The sequence below is a fragment of the Pleurodeles waltl genome, chromosome 2_2 (assembly GCF_031143425.1).
Source record: "Pleurodeles waltl isolate 20211129_DDA chromosome 2_2, aPleWal1.hap1.20221129, whole genome shotgun sequence".
Taxonomy (NCBI): domain Eukaryota; kingdom Metazoa; phylum Chordata; class Amphibia; order Caudata; family Salamandridae; genus Pleurodeles; species Pleurodeles waltl.
Window position 1 is genome coordinate 1,059,483,471 of NC_090439.1, and position 19,021 is coordinate 1,059,502,491.

The following is a 19,021-nucleotide window of genomic DNA, read 5'->3' on the forward strand; positions in this document are numbered from 1 at the left end:
TCTAGTGAACTGCACCTGTCAAAGTTTTTACCTTGAGACTTATTCTATATTCTGGAGCTCAGAGTTCTGCAGAGGTGAAAAGTTAAAAGATGGAGCCAGAGAGGGTCCCTTGAAGTGGAATCCAACTTCTGTTTTGGCACATTAATGCTGGACTAGATGTGCAAGTTCATCCAAGACCTGGATGGGGTTCTGAAATCCATGTAGTGGGCAATGCTGGAAGCTGTATCTGGCAGAGGTCATAAGGCTTTTACTGCAGAGTGCCTCTGAACCCTATTTCAGCACAACACAAAGCTATGAGCAGAACAAATTTGGCTTTCTTGACCATCAATGGTGCCCCATCCCTGGGAAGTCCAACTTTCATCAAAGGTCTAGAAAAGATACACCTGATCACCCTTGCACTCTCTATGTCCCCAGGGCAGGCACATGGGCACCAGGTCTCTCTACAGCCAGGGTTCCGAAGGGTTCGGACCTAATTTGTTCGCTGTGCCTTTTCAGAGTTAGGTTTATTCAGCTTTTTTTCCAGTAGTAGGTAACTGGCAGGTAACTACTTCACTCTACAAGAGCTGTTCCAATTACTGTGTATCAGTGTGAGTGAGGAGTCCTTGTGGTTTCTTTTTTGTAGTTTTCTTAACTATGCCAAGGAAAGCTCTGAGGAGGTAGTCGTGAAGTACCAGTCTTATACTGTGCACTTGCCAGTGATTACTTTCCTACACCAGTTTTTGATACTTTCCTTACAAAATCAGCATCTCTTATTTCAGCACTTCCCCTCTAGTTTTACAGCAAACTCACATAGGGCCCCACCACCAAGATGGCCCCTGCCCTCCTCCACTTGTAGGAGCTCTGAGAAACCTATCCTTTGTTCTGCTAGCTGTTCCTAAACCCTCCCAGATAGCTAATCATTGCTAAGTGATCACTTGCTAGCAGCACCCCCGTCTTCCTGATGTGATAGGCCAAGCCACTATTCTCCAGGAAAAGTGTTGTGAACAACAACACCTGTACTGAGCCTGCAGGGCTGAGAGGTAAATTAGATCTAAAACAGTTTACTTTCAGGCAGCACAAATTACACACTCGTTAAACTCTTGATTCCACTGTAGTGTGGTTAGTTTTACGTCTCCTTTGCTCATTAGCTTCAGGCTTTAGGCCTTTGTGCACTTTGCCCTGGATGTATTTTATTCATTGCTTGCAGCTTAGAGCCTCTGTGCACTTTGCTCTAAATGCTTTTTATTAGGCTTCGTACTGTTATTTTTCAAATAGCCAGTTCTACGGTCTTGTTTTATATTCATATCACACTGTTTAGCCTACTTCAGCACTGGAGTTCTCCATAACACATTCTTGTTCACTCTGTGCTTCAGTCAAGGATACAGTCTGGTACATTGCCGATAGATGTGGTAGGAGTTTAGTATTTGGCATTCCTGCGTAGGGACATTTTGTGACCACGCTGACATGTTAGTTATAAAAACACTTCCTTGTCCCAATACACGCAAGAGGGAGATTCCGACCAGGGAACCACAACTAGACGCTGACTGCCTTGTTGCAGATGCTAAACCAGATCACAGGCCTTTGCTCAGGTATGAGGGTTTATGTCTCCCGGGGGACTCAGAAAGGCAAGTTAGAAGCTTAACATGCTGTGCTCGAAAAAGATCAAGCAGAGGGAGAGTAGAAACTATTAGACACCATGATAGCGTTGTTCTTATGTTTTACTCTCCTGGTGACTATTTCAATCCTACTGTGTTGTATGGTTCTGGTTATTGCGGCTCACGCCTTATTATCTAAAATGCAGTTGTTTTATTAAAACATTATATAAAACTTATACTGCCTTTGTCATTTGTATATGAGATCATACTGTAAATGAGAGAGTTGGTTTGGATCTGAGTGACCACGACTTCCCTGAGAAGTTCCAAAGATGTCATGCGCTCGGCTGCCCAATCATCTCTTCCCCTTGGGAGAAATGAGGAACTGCTAGTTAGCCGGAGCAAAAACCGGATTTAGGGTTACAGAGTTCCTTGCACGTGGGTCAGACTCAGTCCCCCACACCGTGATCGATCCTGCTGCCTAGAAATCCAGTAGTCTCATTTAGGATAATGAGAGCCCACTCGACATGGCGCCGCCAACGATTGGTCTGGCTCTAATTTTTAGGTCCGGCTGACTCTCTCAGTCTCATATATATATTGACTTTTCGGTTCCGTAAGCAGAGACGTCCGTGGGGCTGAGGATTTCCACCACCACGGGATAGGTACATCCTATTACTTTGTGGTTGGTTGTTCAAGCTTGAACTTTGAAAGGAAAACCCCGATATTGGTGTGCCTTCTCTGACCTAGTGCTGTTTTTTACAAATGGCTAATACTAATGTAGTGAATGTAGCGCTTAATATGCGACAACCGCTCACAGGACATCTGATAGCACATGGACTGACGGTCCAGGGGGGTCCGGTCACTTTTGTGGTAGACGCCCATGCAGCCTATAGAACAGAACTTTTTTATTCTTGGGTCGTGTTTCCAGCAGTTGATGGGGGTACAAACACTTTTCACGAATACACTGTTGCAAATGTCCCTGGACAATACAGGGCTTATGCATACTTAGAGATACCTTTATCTTATCAAGAACACCATAATTGGCTTGATGGCGCCCTACCACACACAGTAGCACAGGTAAGGTTAGGTCCACTGAGTAATGATGGTCCGACCTGGCCTTTATTGGCTACTTACACACCATATCCTGCGGTTGCTAACTTGGCAGTGGCTGACGTTCATCATTTATATATAGACTTGGCAACTACATACAGAAGACTGGTTCAGTTTTTCATGCAGGCATTAAATACTAATGCAGCGCGTGCTGCTCCGGCGCACCCACAGGCAGTGGTTCCGGGTATTAATCCGGCCACTGTACACTCAGTTATGGGTAAAGTACCGGCTAAACGTGAGGAAACTCCATTTTGGCAGGCGCAGAAAATTAATACGCTGGAAGCAGTATTTCCCCATACGGGACCTCAGGATAAACATAGAATATTGACGATGTGTTTGCCGTATGGAATGGTTCCTCCGGTGGACCTTTGTAATACCTGGGGCACGGTGTTTGCCGCGCTCTACAATACGGCACACGGTACACCGACATTAGCTAATTTACCGGAAGTGCTTAAACAAATTCAAGATGAATATGGGGCTGCCCCTGCCTTAGATTTGGGCATGCAGTTGATGGGAAATTTTGCCGCAGTTTCTTCTATTATTTTGAGTAATCTCAAGGGAGAGGCAGTAGCACTAGCAGTGCGTATGCGTCTTCGGGATGTTCCGCAGATTGATAAGGAGCGGGAACTCCCGAGAATAATAGCAGAAACATATTCCAGTATTGGTCGCAATAGCCTAGGGGCTAGACCGCAAAAACCCCAATTACAGGGTAAAAATAATAAAGATAATGCTAAACAACAGCAACCTGAGGGTACTAAACAGCGCTGGGAAAAGAAACAGCAAACACCTAAGAAAGATGGGGGACAGTCTCCGCAACCGGAGACCCCGCAGAATAGGTATAATCTCAGGAATAGGGATAATTCGAAGACGCCTGATAGATATCAATATACTGATACACGCCAATCTCGTTCCTTTCAGGACTCCTCGGACAAGAGAAGTGAGAGAGGTGGGCGGTCAGAGCGGAGAAATGAGTACGTGAAACCGAGACAGGACTCACAACGCTCAACGGAGGTTTCTATTAAACAAGAAGAGAAACCACTCCAACAAAAACAACAATTTAAAAAGAAGAAAGTGGCAGCAGTCTCAGTTAGACATGCTGCTCAAGAAGAGAGTTCTCTTGATGAACAAGACATGAGCGTTAGCACTGTTAGACAGCGCGGCAGAGGTCACAATAGTTCGCCGGAGTCTTCTAGAGCATCTGGAGGTGAAAACAACTGATGACTTCATACAAGTCGAAACGGCAGATATGCGAGTCTCTGATCCTGATAGAGTATATAAAGTAACCCTGCAATTAGAAGGGGACATTGACCGCATTGTACACGCTATTTTTTGGGACCATGTGGTAAAATCATATGACGTTCTGCTGGCCGAACAAGATTGGCCGCCCGACCTTGTTCATGACTGTCCGGTTGGGGAAGAGGTTATTACACCTTCCTTCTCACCACTTGTTCCGAGAGAACTAGCGGAGTCCTATAGTAAAACATGGGCTCTAGCACAGGCCCCCGCCCTATATAGAAATAACGTGGGGTGGGATAGACAATCACCTTATCATGTAATTCCAATAAAGGGCGAATCTCAGCCACACCGCAGTATCCTATCAAATTTGAGGCAAGGGCATCGGTTAGGAAAATTCTTACACAATTGGAGTACCAGGGTGTAATTGAACCCTGTATCTCGCCGATGAATAATCCCTTATTTCCAGTTACTAAACCGGACCATTCATATAGGATAGTGGTGGATTATAGACATTTAAATGGACATACATGCACATATGCAATACAGAATTCACACAGCGCAGCGCTTATGAATAATATAGTGGGTAAAAAATACAAAACAACGTTGAATATCTCGAATGGATTTTTCTGCCAGAATATAGCGCCCGAGAGTCGGGACTAAACAAGTTTCAGTGCGTTTGGCTCTCAAAAAAAGTTTTGTCGTTTGCCTCAGGGGTATAAGAATAGCCCAGGACTATTTTCGGCTAGTGTAACTGAAATTCTGCATGAGTTGGACCCTGAGGCGTTATCATATGTTGATGACATATATTTGACAGATGATGAGATTCTGCAACATCTAAGGCGTGTAGCACGCATTGTTGTGGGGTTTGCTGAAATTGGCTATAAGTTTAATTTTAAGAAATCAAAAATTGCCTTCCTCAGCGTCATTTTCCTGGGATATGAGTTGTCGAGTGAGGGCAAGAGCTTAGCGCCACATTTTTTGGAGAAATGTGCTCAATTGCAGCCTCCTAATACGGTTCGGAAGCTCCAGTCATTGTTGGGGTTTCTGAATTTTGGCAGAACTTACATTCCTGAATATGCTACGCGTATAAAACCATTATACGAGTTGATTCGACCGAATTTATCGAGTAGATTTTGGACGATTGAGCATACACATATACTTCGAGATTTGCAAACTGATCTCTTAGCAGTTAAACACTTACACACACGGGACAATAAAACACATTTAGTCATCAGGGTGATACCTGGGGCTGTTGGGTTTACATATGTCACCTTTAATGAGGGTGAGACAGTCCCGATAGCATACAAGTCTCACTTGTATTCTGCTGCAGAACAACGATTTGCACAGATTGAGAAAATACTCACTGCAGTACAGATGGCTGTGATTAAAGAAAGACCTCTTGCCCAGGGCCAACGCATCATTGTCGTTTCCCCAGTTCCAGCCTTAGAGGCTGTTACAAAAGCGAGTGTTCCTAATTCGAAAGCATTACACCCGCGATGGATGCAATGGGCTACGCCTTTGAATGCTACTGATGTAGATTACATATTTGACCCTAAACTGCAGACTCAAGAATTTCTTCAATATGAAATGGAATACCCAGTTCCTGCTGGCACATTGCCTATTGACCAATATCAGGTGGTCATGTATACTGATGGCTCTGCGCAACCAGCGGTTGGGACTAAACAGCAGTATTCTGCTGCATGTGCGGTGGTGAGCGGCACTATGGAGGGGGAAGTGTTCTGCCCCCGACATACTTATACACAAACCTTGGGAGATTGTACGGCACAGCTGGCTGAGCTCAAAGCTCTATTGTTAGCATTGGAACACGAGGATCCGGCGACTTTAACCTTGCTGGTCTGTGACTCCTACTACTGTGTTCAGTCTTTCAATGAATATTTACACTATTGGAAGTTGAATGGGTTCAGAGATTCTAAAGGCAACACCATTAAACACAAATTGCTGTGGGGTAAGGTTGCGGATCTGAAGGAAACGCTTCCTAAAGTCCATGTTGTACATACACTTGGACACCAGCGCATTGGAATACACGTTGCAGGGAATACTTTGGCTGATGAAGCCGCGAAGTCAGCAGTGCCTTTTGCCACTGTAGCCGCAGTAACTCGTTCGAGTTCCAAACCAGACGCAGAGATTTCGGCTGCCATAAAGGCTACGGCTGATGGCACACCCTTTCCTAAAGGATTTCCTTCTAAATATAGTTACTGCTTGAGTGGTGCGCTACATGCTGTTGTTAACATTCCAGGCATTGGTGTACGTGATATGCCCCAAAAAATTGAGAGACCTCGATTAATTTCTGCAGCACATGAGGGGGCAGCATCTGCACATGCTGGTGTGGCTGCCACGATTTCACTATTACAGGCTCGTTACTGGTGGCCTGGTCTCTATAAGGAGACAAAGAAGTATGTCCTTTGTTGTGACGTCTTTCAACAAATTAAAGCTTCGACAGCTAGACGCCCGCTGCAGACGCCCCTTCTGATTTCAAATAAACCTTTACAGTGTGTGTACTTGGATCATTGTGGTCCACTGACGCCAGATAGTGCATACAAATATATTTTGGTTGCTGTAGATTCGTGCTCCAGATTTGTTTGGGTCTGGCCACAGCGCTCGGCTGACGCTCGGACTGTTATTAAAGATTTGCGCATCTTTGTCGATACATTTGCAGTTGCGGCTTTTCATTCGGACCAGGGCCCTGCTTTTGCCTCTAAGGCATTCAGGGACACCATGGCTTCGTTGGGGGTCCAACTCCAATTCTCGTCTCCATTTCATCCCGAGGGAAATTCTGTCGTGGAGCGTTTAAATCGTGATTTAAAGCAATCCTTGACGGCCAGAGTTATAGGTACGGGTCGTAGTTGGCTAGCCCACCTGTATGGAGTACAGAGAGCACTTAATAACTTGCCTAGAAGGTCCCTGGGGGGTCGTACTTCATATGAGTGCCTGTTTGGAACACAAATGTATGTTCCTGATCTAGATGGTCCTGGTGTGGAGGCGGCAGATACGCCCTTTGACATAAATGATCGTTTCACTGTTTTGCAGGATTTACAACAATTCCGTGAAGATAACTCTTCTGCAAGTGCTGCCTCCTCAGGAATTAAGGATGAGCCAGTAACGCCTACTGGTTGGATACCCAGGATTGGGGATCTAGTGCGTGAAAAGGTTGCAGTAAAGAAAGAATTTGGTCCTTCTTATCGAGCACCAGTCCCTGTTTTAGGGGTTAGCGGCACGAGAACTGTAATTTTACCGCCGCTGCACGGGGCCAAAGGAAATCGCTTTGTTTCCATTGATAATGTCAAGTTACAACATGTGGCCGATTCTGCACACCAGACCAAGAGGGACACCCAGTAGTTCCGGAATCCCTCTCACTATTGGGGAAGAAGTCCCGCTGCAGGTGATTTGCAGCGACGCTGTTTCCTCTCCGAGCTTGGGGAGGGTGGAAGATGATCTTGCGATTGTTCCACAGACGACGATTAATTTGGAATCTTTTGATCAAGTTGCTGTACGTTCTACTGATGTTTCTGAACATGTGGTTTACAGTGTGCCAAGGCGAGAGCCTCCATCTGCTTCTTTGTTCACAGTTGCACCTTTTGCAAGAACTGCCTCTGGCTGCTTCAACGACACTGATGATGCCGTTTCAGACTCCTCGTCCTCACTATCTTCAATCCGAGGTCCACGTAAGCTGCTGTGTTGGCTTAAACGCACCTATTTTGTTTTTCCTTGGAACTATTTGTGGCTTTTTATGGCTGTAATGACTCTTTTTTTGTGGTTGGGATTTGTGGTTACTTTTTTTCTAGTAATACATGGTCATTTTCTTCCTGAACGGTCTGACATTGAGCACATGGAGAAGGTGTTAAAACCACATTTTTCGTCTCATATGGTTCGAAGAGACTTGTCCAATGTAAACATTTCTGCAATACCGATTCCGGATGGGATTGTGTGGGATAAAGTAATGTTTGATATATATGGTCCTACTGAATTGATTCAAATACCGTATGTTCTCAAATTGTCAATGAATGATATCGTTATACCCGGCATTGTTTCTGATGATTGGGATGTGAAGACAGTAGATTCTATGCTGACAGAATTGCAATATTATACTGTCTATGACGATGAAGATGCTTACCAATTTAAAGATAATCATGGTGACATGTTTTGCTACAACTATTATGGACACCACTTTATTCATAAAGCAAGTAGCCCTAAGTCCATATTTGATTATGTGCAATGGGAACATTGCCCGACTCCTCCACAGGGGAGTTAAAAAACGTATTATGATAAATTTACATATTTTTCTGGGCATTATCAACAAACTGCTAAGTCTTACTCTTTTAAGGTTACTCCGTATGCTAATAAGCAAATGTTATTGACCGATACTAAATTACTGTATTCAAATTTGTTTGTATCTAAACTTTCGGTTGAGGAGTATGAATATTGATTTAAGACTGTTGACTTAAAAAGTGTCTGGGGAACGAAAAATTGGCAGATGCAAGGCAGGGACACATTATTTAGAGCATGTATTATCCCTGTGCAGATGATTTTCCTCAATGACACAGTACAACAGACTAGCTGTTTGGGCTTGGCAACAATTAGAGAGTTGAATTTGCTTAGTATTAATGTCCCTTCTATATTGAACAATTGGCAACGATATGTTAATGCTACGTTTAGTGAGTTTACACACTGGGTCCAGAATTGTATGCTTAACACTTCATTGGTACATCCGGGCGGGTGGTTATTACGGCATGTAGACACTAATAAGTGTCATCAACGTTTTGTCACCTCTTCAGGGGGGTTCAGGACTAGTAGGGCAGACCCTCGCTACATTTCACCAGAACATGCTGATATCATAACTACATACAGCGTGGGAAAGCTTTGTCAGCAATGGTTGAAATCATCCACGCTGGATGCAGTTAAATCACATCTCACGTTACTTTCTAATGATACTGACTTACAAGATTTTTTGTCAGGACCTAAGGTACCTCGGAAGAAAAGATTTTTATATGAAGTCGATAATGAGATTTGGAAGCTTTCACAACAGGAGGCAGCAGTTGCGGCAAATTGATCAGGAAAACCTGATACAGGCTTTGTCTGTTGTGAATAATGGCATGCATACCCTCTCTGACCGTGTTTACACCATTGATAGCATTGTTTACTCTGCTATAGACATTATTAAATTGGATATGTCTCCTTTATATCATGGGCAGAGTCAGACGCAGTCCATCATGCAGCTGGGTTGGACTCTACAGACCTTGAAGGCAGGTCGCGTTCCGTGGCAGCACATTCGTGCCAGAGAGATCTTTGTCTCCTTTAATTTATCTCGTCAACAACAGCTGATGGCTAAAAAGGAAGCGACATATGTTATGTTAAATATTGAAAAATTGGAGAAACTGCCTTTCACGGTTGCTGAGATTCCGTCAGCTGAGTGGTTGATTCATGGGGTTATTAATTTGCCTATCTCCACTCTGCAATTTACTTCTTGTTTGAAGCACATTCCGGTGGGTAGATACGAACGGTTGGGAGACAGTTACATACACGAGGTGTGGGAGCTTCCCTTTTTATACAGATGTATTAATGGTTTGAGGGAGGTTTTTCTTAGCAGTAGTGAATGCGAAACTTCTGTCAGCCATTCCATGGTTTGTAAACAGCTGTCCTTGCACGGGGCGTGTAACGCTTCGATTGCTAACTTAGCTTGTTATCTGAAGGGAGTTCCAGTCCCGGTTATTAAAAACACTTTCCAGGTGCTTTCTAACGGCAGTTACATTGTTCTTAACAGCGAACGCTGCTGTGGCATGCTTGCCGGAATAGTTTACGTGGTCGTTGTCACCAAGGCCGTTACGTGCTGCGGGAATGTGTTGTTTCCCCCCACTCAAATTAGGGAGGTAGCAGACATCTGGCCTCATATTGCTACTTCCAAGGTGAATTTCGACAAGTTGAGTCGACTAAGGGCTCTATTGTTTCAAAAGCATGTGGCCCTTACATCTGCTAGCGAGACCTACGCACTTCAGGTGGCAAGGTCATCGGCGGAAATACAGTCCCTTTTGAATACGAACTTTCCGAGTCACTTTGGTGAACTTGTGGGACGTATATTTAATGCGTCCAGCACTGCTGGAATTGCTAATTTTTTCAAAGCCGTTGGTGTTGGTTTTGCTCACACCTTCTCTTCCATATTTGGTTTCATACCTTCGGCTATACACTCTATTTTTGGAAGCATTTTGGGGGGTTTCCCGATTACTTTGGTTTTATTGGCTGGAGTCTTGTTATTGGTGCTGTTCTTCCGCAATGGCTGTCCCGCCACGACGAGATCCTATATTGCTGCTCCCGTCAGCGCAACTGTGTCGTGAACGCATGATGCAGCATTTTGGAGCATAACTCCTGGGACATTTGGAGTGTGACTGGTCACTGTCATTCCGACCAGTTTTGGATTGTGTGCAACCCGTGTTTCGGTGCCTTTGGTGCTCTTTTGAACATGCACTGGCTCTCTGTCTTTCACTGCAGCGCCCTCCAGTGGTCGATACTGATCTGTTGATGTTCCCGATTAGGGCTCATTGCCAGACTTGTGCGCTACGGTTGCGTTTGCTTCGTGAGGCAGTTTATGAGATTCCCTTCCTGGAGGAAGATGGTATTGTCTCATTCATAGGCCCTGCACGGGGTGCCGCCCTGAATGGTTTTGGGGCTTTGGAACACACCTGCTCCATGGTACTTATTGGCGTGGATCTTCCGATATTGACATATATCGAAGTGGAGGAGCTCCTGCTTTCTATTGCTTCTGTCTGACAATTGGATTTTTTTTTTTTCCTCGAAAATTGACATTATATTGAATTTGGCTTTCTCGTCACATGCTTCACAAATTTATGACTTTGTTGTCCTCTGAACTTGTCGAAATATATATTTTTTATGTATTGTTTATATCTGGGGCATACTTTTGTATTATTGGAACCACTTGCTACCGACAAGGGGAGGGTGTAGTGTGGTTAGTTTTACGTCTCCTTTGCGCATTAGCTTCAGGCTTTAGGCCTTTGTGCACTTTGCCCTTGGATGTATTTTATTCATTGCTTGCAGCTTAGAGCCTCTGTGCACTTTGCTCTAAATGCTTTTTATTAGGCTTCGTACTGTTATTTTTCAAATAGCCAGTTCTACGGTCTTGTTTTATATTCATATCACACTGTTTAGCCTACTTCAGCACTGGAGTTCTCCATAACACATTCTTGTTCACTCTGTGCTTCAGTCAAGGATACAGTCTGGTACATTGCCGATAGACGTGGTAGGAGTTTAGTATTTGGCATTCCTGCGTAGGGACATTTTGTGACCACGCTGACATGTTAGTTATAAAAACACTTCCTTGTCCCAATACACGCAAGAGGGAGATTCCGACCAGGGAACCACAACTAGACGCTGACTGCCTCGTTGCAGATGCTGAACCAGATCACAGGCCTTTGCTCAGGTATGAGAGTTTATGTCTCCCGGGGGACTCAGAAAGGCAAGTTAGAAGCTTAACATGCTGTGCTCGAAAAAGATCAAGCAGAGGGAGAGTAGAAACTATTAGACACCATGATAGCGTTGTTTTTATGTTTTACTCTCCTGGTGACTATTTCAATCCTACTGTGTATGGTTCTGGTTATTGCGGCTCACGCCTTATTATCTAAAATGCAGTCGTTTTATTAAAACATTATATAAAACTTATACTGCCTTTGTCATTTGTATATGAGATCATACTGTAAATGAGAGAGTTGGTTTGGATCTGAATGACCACGACTTCCCTGAGAAGTTCCAAAGATGTCATGCGCTCGGCTGCCCAATCATCTCTTCCCCTTGGGAGAAATGAGGCACTGCTAGTTAGCCGGAGCAAAAAACGTTTATCTTGATGACAAAGGCATTTTCTTTGTGGTGTGTCACTGTAGTACTCTTGAACTGCAGCACGCCAGAGCACAATGGTGCTTCCTGATGTACATTTTTTTCTGTCATATATGTGCATATTGTAAATATTCTCTGGAATGCAAAGTCACAGCTTTGGGAAGATATGCTGCCTTTTGTCCAGGAAAAATGAACACACAGAAAACAACAACGTGGTTTGTTAATTAACACACAAGATTTTTGAATGTATGGTTTCAAACGTGCAAATAACAATGACTGTTATTTTGTAATATCTATAGTTTCCTTTAAACGGAAAGTGGGAAACATCTATCATTGCACCGTATCTGGGACCAAGCAGGATATTAAAACATGTCCCGGAGTAGGCAAAAAGAGTTGTTTTTTCAATGCATCAGTTCAGGTTTAATTTCAAAGGGCAGCAGGTTTCTGTCTATTGCCTGTGTGTGACTGCATCTGCATGCAGGGAGCAACTGGGTGGGTCCTTTGAACCCCTGTGCCACCTCCTAAAAGACACCATTAGTGGACACTGTGAGAGTTCACAGTACCTTAATACCTGAAAGCTTGTTTGCACCTGTGTAATTTTTACAACATGGCGCACAAAGGTTTCCTCTCATTTTCATGGGACCACTCTCCAAGCAAACACAGAAATATTCTCTTAAGACGTTTATGATTGCAAAATGTGACCCTGCATGATTTGTATTAGAGAAGGTGCAGCAAACGCATCTATAGCTATTTCAGTCATACAGAAATCATTTTTGGACATAAAAGTGGTGTGGGGACATGAAAAGCTGGTTCAAATGTTTCTTATGCCATATAAGCGATTCCTGCATTCTGTCCACTAAAGACTGACTGTGAAAACAATCACCTTCTTACATTCAATGTGCACTTGGTTTACATTCAACTGAAAACCAGTCCATGGCCTTTTAACATATATAAATCTACACATGTAGATTAACCACTAGTAGACTTACTGCTACTCTTTTGAGTAACACTACTACTTTTGACTATTTGCAAAATCAGAGTGTAAATTTACTCAAAAGTGAGACATATATGTTACCACCTCGTGAAGCAAACAATGAAATCAAATCTATGAGTGTATAGCTGCTACTGCCAAGAAAAAGTAGTAATGAGCTCAGCAGCACAACCATTTGTACTGCAACACCCTTCAATGGAAAATAATGGTGGCAGATACTGAAAACAGAACACTATAGGAAATAGTGCTAAATTAAATGAGTTCAAATTTATATGTCTCCTAATTCTGAAGCAAAGGGTGGAACCAAATTTGTGAGTGTAGTTACCACTGCCAAAAAGGAGCAATAATAGGCACCTTATTGATATATATGCATGTAAGTGTGTATATGTGTGTGTGTATGAGTTATTATATTCAGTTAATGTTGTGAACATTAATAATTAAGGACATTATTGTTTTAATTATATATTGAATCATTGTTTAATAATTTTAAAACTAATGTCACTTTAGTATGTAAATAGATTATTAATTTGATTTAAATTAACTCTGAACTTACCTTTTGTTAGTATTTAACACAAAGTGAATAAGCATAAACTGTTTACATTAGGAAGGGTTTTCGTTTTGTTGGTGTATCTTTTTAAAAACAGTCAATTTAATATATTTCAATTAACTCGTATATATATATATATATATATAATATAAATTAAAATTATAATTAACATCTACATACTTTAATGATTGGTTTTAAATTTAGTAAACATTTTACATTTATTTCTAACTTTACCTTAGGTAATTCTCCTTCCCTTTGATAAGGGATAAAGTATAGAGGAAAGTGAAAAAGATTATTAAGAAATGACTAACGATATGTGCATGATAAATATTATTGTGAATTAATTTTATGTATTTATTTTGTAATTTAAACAAACTCAAAAATTGCCAAAGAATTAAAACTTTTATTGAAATTAAAATGTAATAATTGAATATACTAAATTTAAATTATTTTTCTGAAGTTTGACTTAAAACACTGTCAGAAATCGGATTGTTGTTTGACTGGGGTATGAACTTTGGTCAAACAGCAACAACAATCCTTGTCAGGGTAATGTACAAGCAAACCCCAAATTAATCTGTGTTCAACCCCCTGGTAGCTTGGCAGAGAGCAGTCAGTCTTAATTTTGTGACAATGTGTAAAGTATTTGCGCAACACTTCAAATAGTATGATATTGAAAACGCCACACAGAGAGGATCGCACACCAGATTAGAGAGACTGATATTTATTCAATAAACAAAACAAGAACAAAATGACAAAAATCCAATTAGTAATACCAGAGATATTGAACTTTAAAATTATTAAAGGATCTATGGCCAAATGTATGAAAATGCAATTTTGCATTTCTTAAACAGCAACTTCATTAAAATCGCTATTTAGGAAATGCAAAATGCTATGTACGAAGATACCAATTTCCTAATAGCGATTCCTACAAAGTAGGAATCGCTATTAGGAAATTGGAATGAAGAAATCCCATTGCATTTTAGTCAATGGGACAGTTTTGCAATGCCTGAATAGTGATTTCTTATTAATAAATCACTTTTTAGGCAATGCAAAACCAGGGATGTCAATAGGAAAAAGGCCTCCTTTGGTACACCCCAAAAATAGGGGTGCCTCTGTAAAACACACATAGGCCTAAGGTGCATGTGTGTGTTCTACTGCAATTAAAACAAAGCACCTTAGAGTGCCCTTTTTATACTGACTTCAAGTTGGTGGTAATTACATCTCCAAAATGCCCAAATCGCATTTTGTAAATGCATGGTACATCAGAATAAGAAATGCAAATAGGAAATCCCTAATTGCTTTTCCTAATCTTGGAATCGCAAATTTGAATTTCTACAGGGTAGAAATTGCAAGTTGCAATTCCTTAAAGGGGTTTGTAAATAAGAAAAATGCAGTTTGCATTTCTTAACGGCCTGACATACCAATTTGGACTGTTAGGAACTGCAAACAGGCTTCGTACATCTGGACAATAGTCCCTAAAGACGTAAAGTGCCAACTGTGGATATCTGTCACCATGTAATGGGACAAAGTCACAAGCTCAGGCTTACCTGGATGGAGCATGGGCCAGCTACAGGGACAGAGTTAGGTCCACTGAACAAAAGTACCTTCAAATCTGGTTTTAGGACAGTAGTGTGGGTCTGCGCAGAAGATGCTTTGTGCAGCCTAGGCGATGTGTCAGTTGTGAGAGGCATGAGGGTGCATTGCGTGGTCCTGTTGCATCGATTTGAAGGATCCCATTCATGGGGCTTGTGATGCGAAATCCAGTGTCAAGGATGCGCAGTTGGGGTGATGTGTCTGTTCTGGAGAGCTGCGAAGCAGCGATGCAGAGTCCTTTGTCATAGAGGCTGCCATCGACGAGATACAAGAACCTGCTCTGGGGAAGCATCATGCTGCAATGGTTCTGAAGGCAGTGTAGGTTGTGGCATTGATACAAGTCTTTATGACAGTTCAATCCACGCAGCGGCGTTGGTGCTCAGGTTTGCACCATGTCGCAGAGGAGATGCTTCTGCTCTACTATAACTACAGGTTGGCAGAGCACCTTAGGCCCACTTCCAAGGGTCCAGGACTGGGGTGACATCACTGGGCAGTGCAGACTCACAGATGACAGAGTCCGGGTGCAGAAGCAAAGTTGTTTGAAGCCTGTTCTGTCCTCGAAGCTTCAGATAAGGATGCCAACCAACTACCCCTTGCAATCATTCTGGGTTCAAGAGATGCAGGCCCAACCTTCTCGCCCAGGTAAGAAGGCAGCAGGCAGAAGGTCATCACAGCGCAGAGTGCAGTCCAGCAGAGTGGAAGTCCTTCAGCAGCACAGCAGTCCTTCTCCTGGCAGAATATCTACATGTCAAGAAATTATTTGAAATGGTTGTGTCTGAAGTCCATCTTTTATCTGGTGCCCTGGTTCTGGAAGGTGAGAGAAGCTTGGAGACAGTGTAAGGAATTCCCTACCTCCCCTGCCTTGGCTCCAAGCTGGATGAAATGACAATGAATGGTTGTTAGGCTCTTTGTGTGTGGACAGGACCCAACATATTCACGTTTAAGTGAAGCTATGTTCAGCGTCTGCCTCCCATTCTGCCAGTCATGGCCTATCCAGTTGCAGCTAACCTCCCATTGTGTGTGGCTGTCTAGGAGGAATACACAAAGCCCAACTCCCAACGACACCTTTTCATGGGACCAGACACAGACTGCAGACATGAAACGACTAAGAAAAGAAAATTCAAATTTTCTTGAAGTGGCATTTTCAGAATTACAATTTAAAATCCGAATTCACCATAAGTTAGTTTACAGTGTGAATCCAAAGAAACAAACATGGACCAAATATCTATTCACATTTGGAAATTACAATAATAAAATGTAATACGTCCCCTCCAATGTTATCCTATGGGAGAGATAGGCTTTGCCATAGTGAAAAGCAAATTTGAGAGTTTTTCACTACAAGGACATGTCAAACGTAAGCGTACATGTCCTAACTTTTAAATACACTGCAACCTGCCCTTTGGTTTGTCCAGGGCCTGTCCTAGGAGTGACCTATATGTCTAAAAAGGGAAGGATTGGGACTGGCAAAAGGTTTATCTTGCCACGTCGAAATAGCAGGTAGAAACTGCACATACAGGCTCTGAAATGTCAGGCCTGAGGCATAGTGAAAGGGCTACTTGAGTGGGAAGCGCAATCAGTGCTGCAGACCCACTAGTTGCATTTAATTTACAGGCCCCGGGCACAGGTAGTGTAATTTTACTGGGAAATTCTAAGTAAATTTACCATGCCCATTCGGGATAAGCCAGTATTACCATGTTTGGAGGAGAGAGCACAAGCACTTTAGGACTGGTTAGCAGTGGTAAAGTATGCAGTGTCCTAATACCAGCACAAATGAGGTCAGAAAAATGTGAGGATGAATGCAAAAAGTTGGGGAGGAGACCACCCTAAGGCTGACAGGTCTAACAAACACGAAAAAATAAAAAATAAAATATAATTTGTATTATGTGTAATTAATATTAAGAGTGATTTATTTGTGGTATATTGGTACTGACATGACTCAAAATGGAATGTGACCTTGTCACATTCCACTATAACCTCTATATGGGGGAAAATTCCAAAAATAATGTGTTGCTTCAAATTGTAACTGGTGCCTGGCTACTGAAGATGGCTGGGATGTTTCTCCTGTGACCTACACCTAATTAATGCAAAACGAACAGATGATGGATGTAATGAGTAACAAATCAACTTGCACCCCCAGTCACAGCTCTGGGTTTAATCCATCACTTTTCTTGCTTGCCATGTCATTCCAGTTTGGACCCAGTCGTTTTCAAATCAGTCTTGACCCTGCCCAATGGGAACAGTCAAGTCCGAACTGCCAGGCCAGTTCCTATCTGGACCAGAAACAAGCATCCTGGGACAAGTTTCGGGGTATCATCTTCATCTGTTCTTTTTGTCTTTGTCGCCCTAAATGGGAAGGGTATGCCCAGACATGGGTCCCGTGCTCACTGCGCCACTGGATTCAAGCTATCCTGGTTGATTAGGGGTGATACCCCAAAACCAGTCCCAGGATGCTTGTTTCTGGTCCAGGGAAGTCCGTGCATGGCAGATCGGGCTGTACTGTTCTGATGGGGAGCAAATTGATATACATATGGCTGGGTCCAAACTGGGGTAACGTGGCAAAAAAACAATGGCTTAAACCCAGATCTTTGGGATCAGCATTCTGTCCATCATCTGTTCTTTTTGTCTACATCTAATTTAGCCATACTTACATCTTTAATGTGGCTGTGGACCGTGTCGTTTAAGAAGTGAAGCAGCTTTAAAACACAGGAAATGAGAGAAACTCTTAAAATTATGGAAAACGACAAATTACAGTCATGGAGGAGAAGACATCCCAACATCTCTTCAATAGAAACGAGACGTTGGAAACCCTGTGCGAGTGGAGGTTATGCTACTAATGCCAAGGTGCTCAGAAAAGGAAGGGTAAGAGTCAAGTGTGATTAATTAAACCCTAAAAGCACCTAAGCAGTTTTGCATGCACCGAGCAGTATGTGTACTGTAGCTTGAGCTTAAATGCTTACTGGCATCTTGTTGGAGTATGGAGCCACAAAGGATATGCTCATGGTCAGGACCAAGAAAGGGGTGTAGAGCATTGTGCATTCTTGATTGTGAGTGGAGCAGAGTGAGTCCGACTGGTGATCAAGCAGAAATGAGACAGTTTAGCGTGAGGGAGGCGTGAAGCTTTGTGTGCATGTTCTTAAGAATCAAAGGCAACCCCTTTCTACAATTGCTGCTGGACCTCCGTGTTCTGTGCACATGTAGATTAGAAACAAGTCATACCCACTTTAGAAAACAACACATTTTGATGTTGGAGTGGTCACTTTGGATAGTTGGAACTAATCATATTGCATTGCATAAGTAGCAGGACGTTCACAGTGAGAAGCATGCCTTTACTGCACTTGCCTGTACTTCTGGAGGCTCGGCAACAGGCACACCATATATTGGTAGAAGCTATTTAATATTGTCAAGTACGGTGACATGCACACCTTTGCTTTAATTTGCCGGTACACCGTCTGCACACTAACGTTCAGCAGCAGGCATGCTTTTGTAATTTTGGGGTCAACCCAACATTTGACGTTGGGCACTATAAAGTGACTTGCATGCCTTGTAAGTAAAGAAAGGATTAAGTTAATTTGTTGTTATTTTTAGTGTTTTTGAACTTCTGGCTAAATATACTTGTGTAACCAGTATAGAAATAAAATTGTGCTTGGGCAATCACAGCGATAAGCATGCCTCACTTAAAAGAAGGTGGTGGAATAGTAAGAGCTATAAACATAAACCTGGTGCTATCTGAGATTATTGTAGTGTTGTGAAGCATAATACAGAATGTGACCACTTCGCCGTTTTTCTTGCCCTTCTCAGGGGAACAAACAATAAAATGGAACAAGTGGAAAAAGGCATTTGTGGCACACGCCAGAGTTTGTGGAGCATCATTGAGCTCTGAACGTGAAACAGTTCTTTTATTGCATTGTTTGAGTCCTGAGGGGGTAGAGGTGTTCAATCATCTTCCAGCTGTTACTGATAGTTATGTAGTAGAACTGAATGACTACAAGTTTTGCATTAGAACATTCGACAATCACTATTTGCCCAGAGTTAATACCATTCTCGAGAGATATCACTTTGGTAGGAGGGTGCAGAAAGAAAGTGAATCAGTAGATAATTCTGTCACAGATTTGAGAA

The 19,021-nt window shown here is 42.6% G+C and overlaps 1 protein-coding gene across 1 annotated transcript in view; it reads right to left on the minus strand.

Annotated features, from left to right (window-relative positions):
* The window catches only part of FAM135B (family with sequence similarity 135 member B), a 1,130,658-nt gene that overhangs the window by 175,380 nt on the left and 936,257 nt on the right, over positions 1 to 19,021 (minus strand). The gene's annotated exons all lie outside the window — the stretch shown is intronic.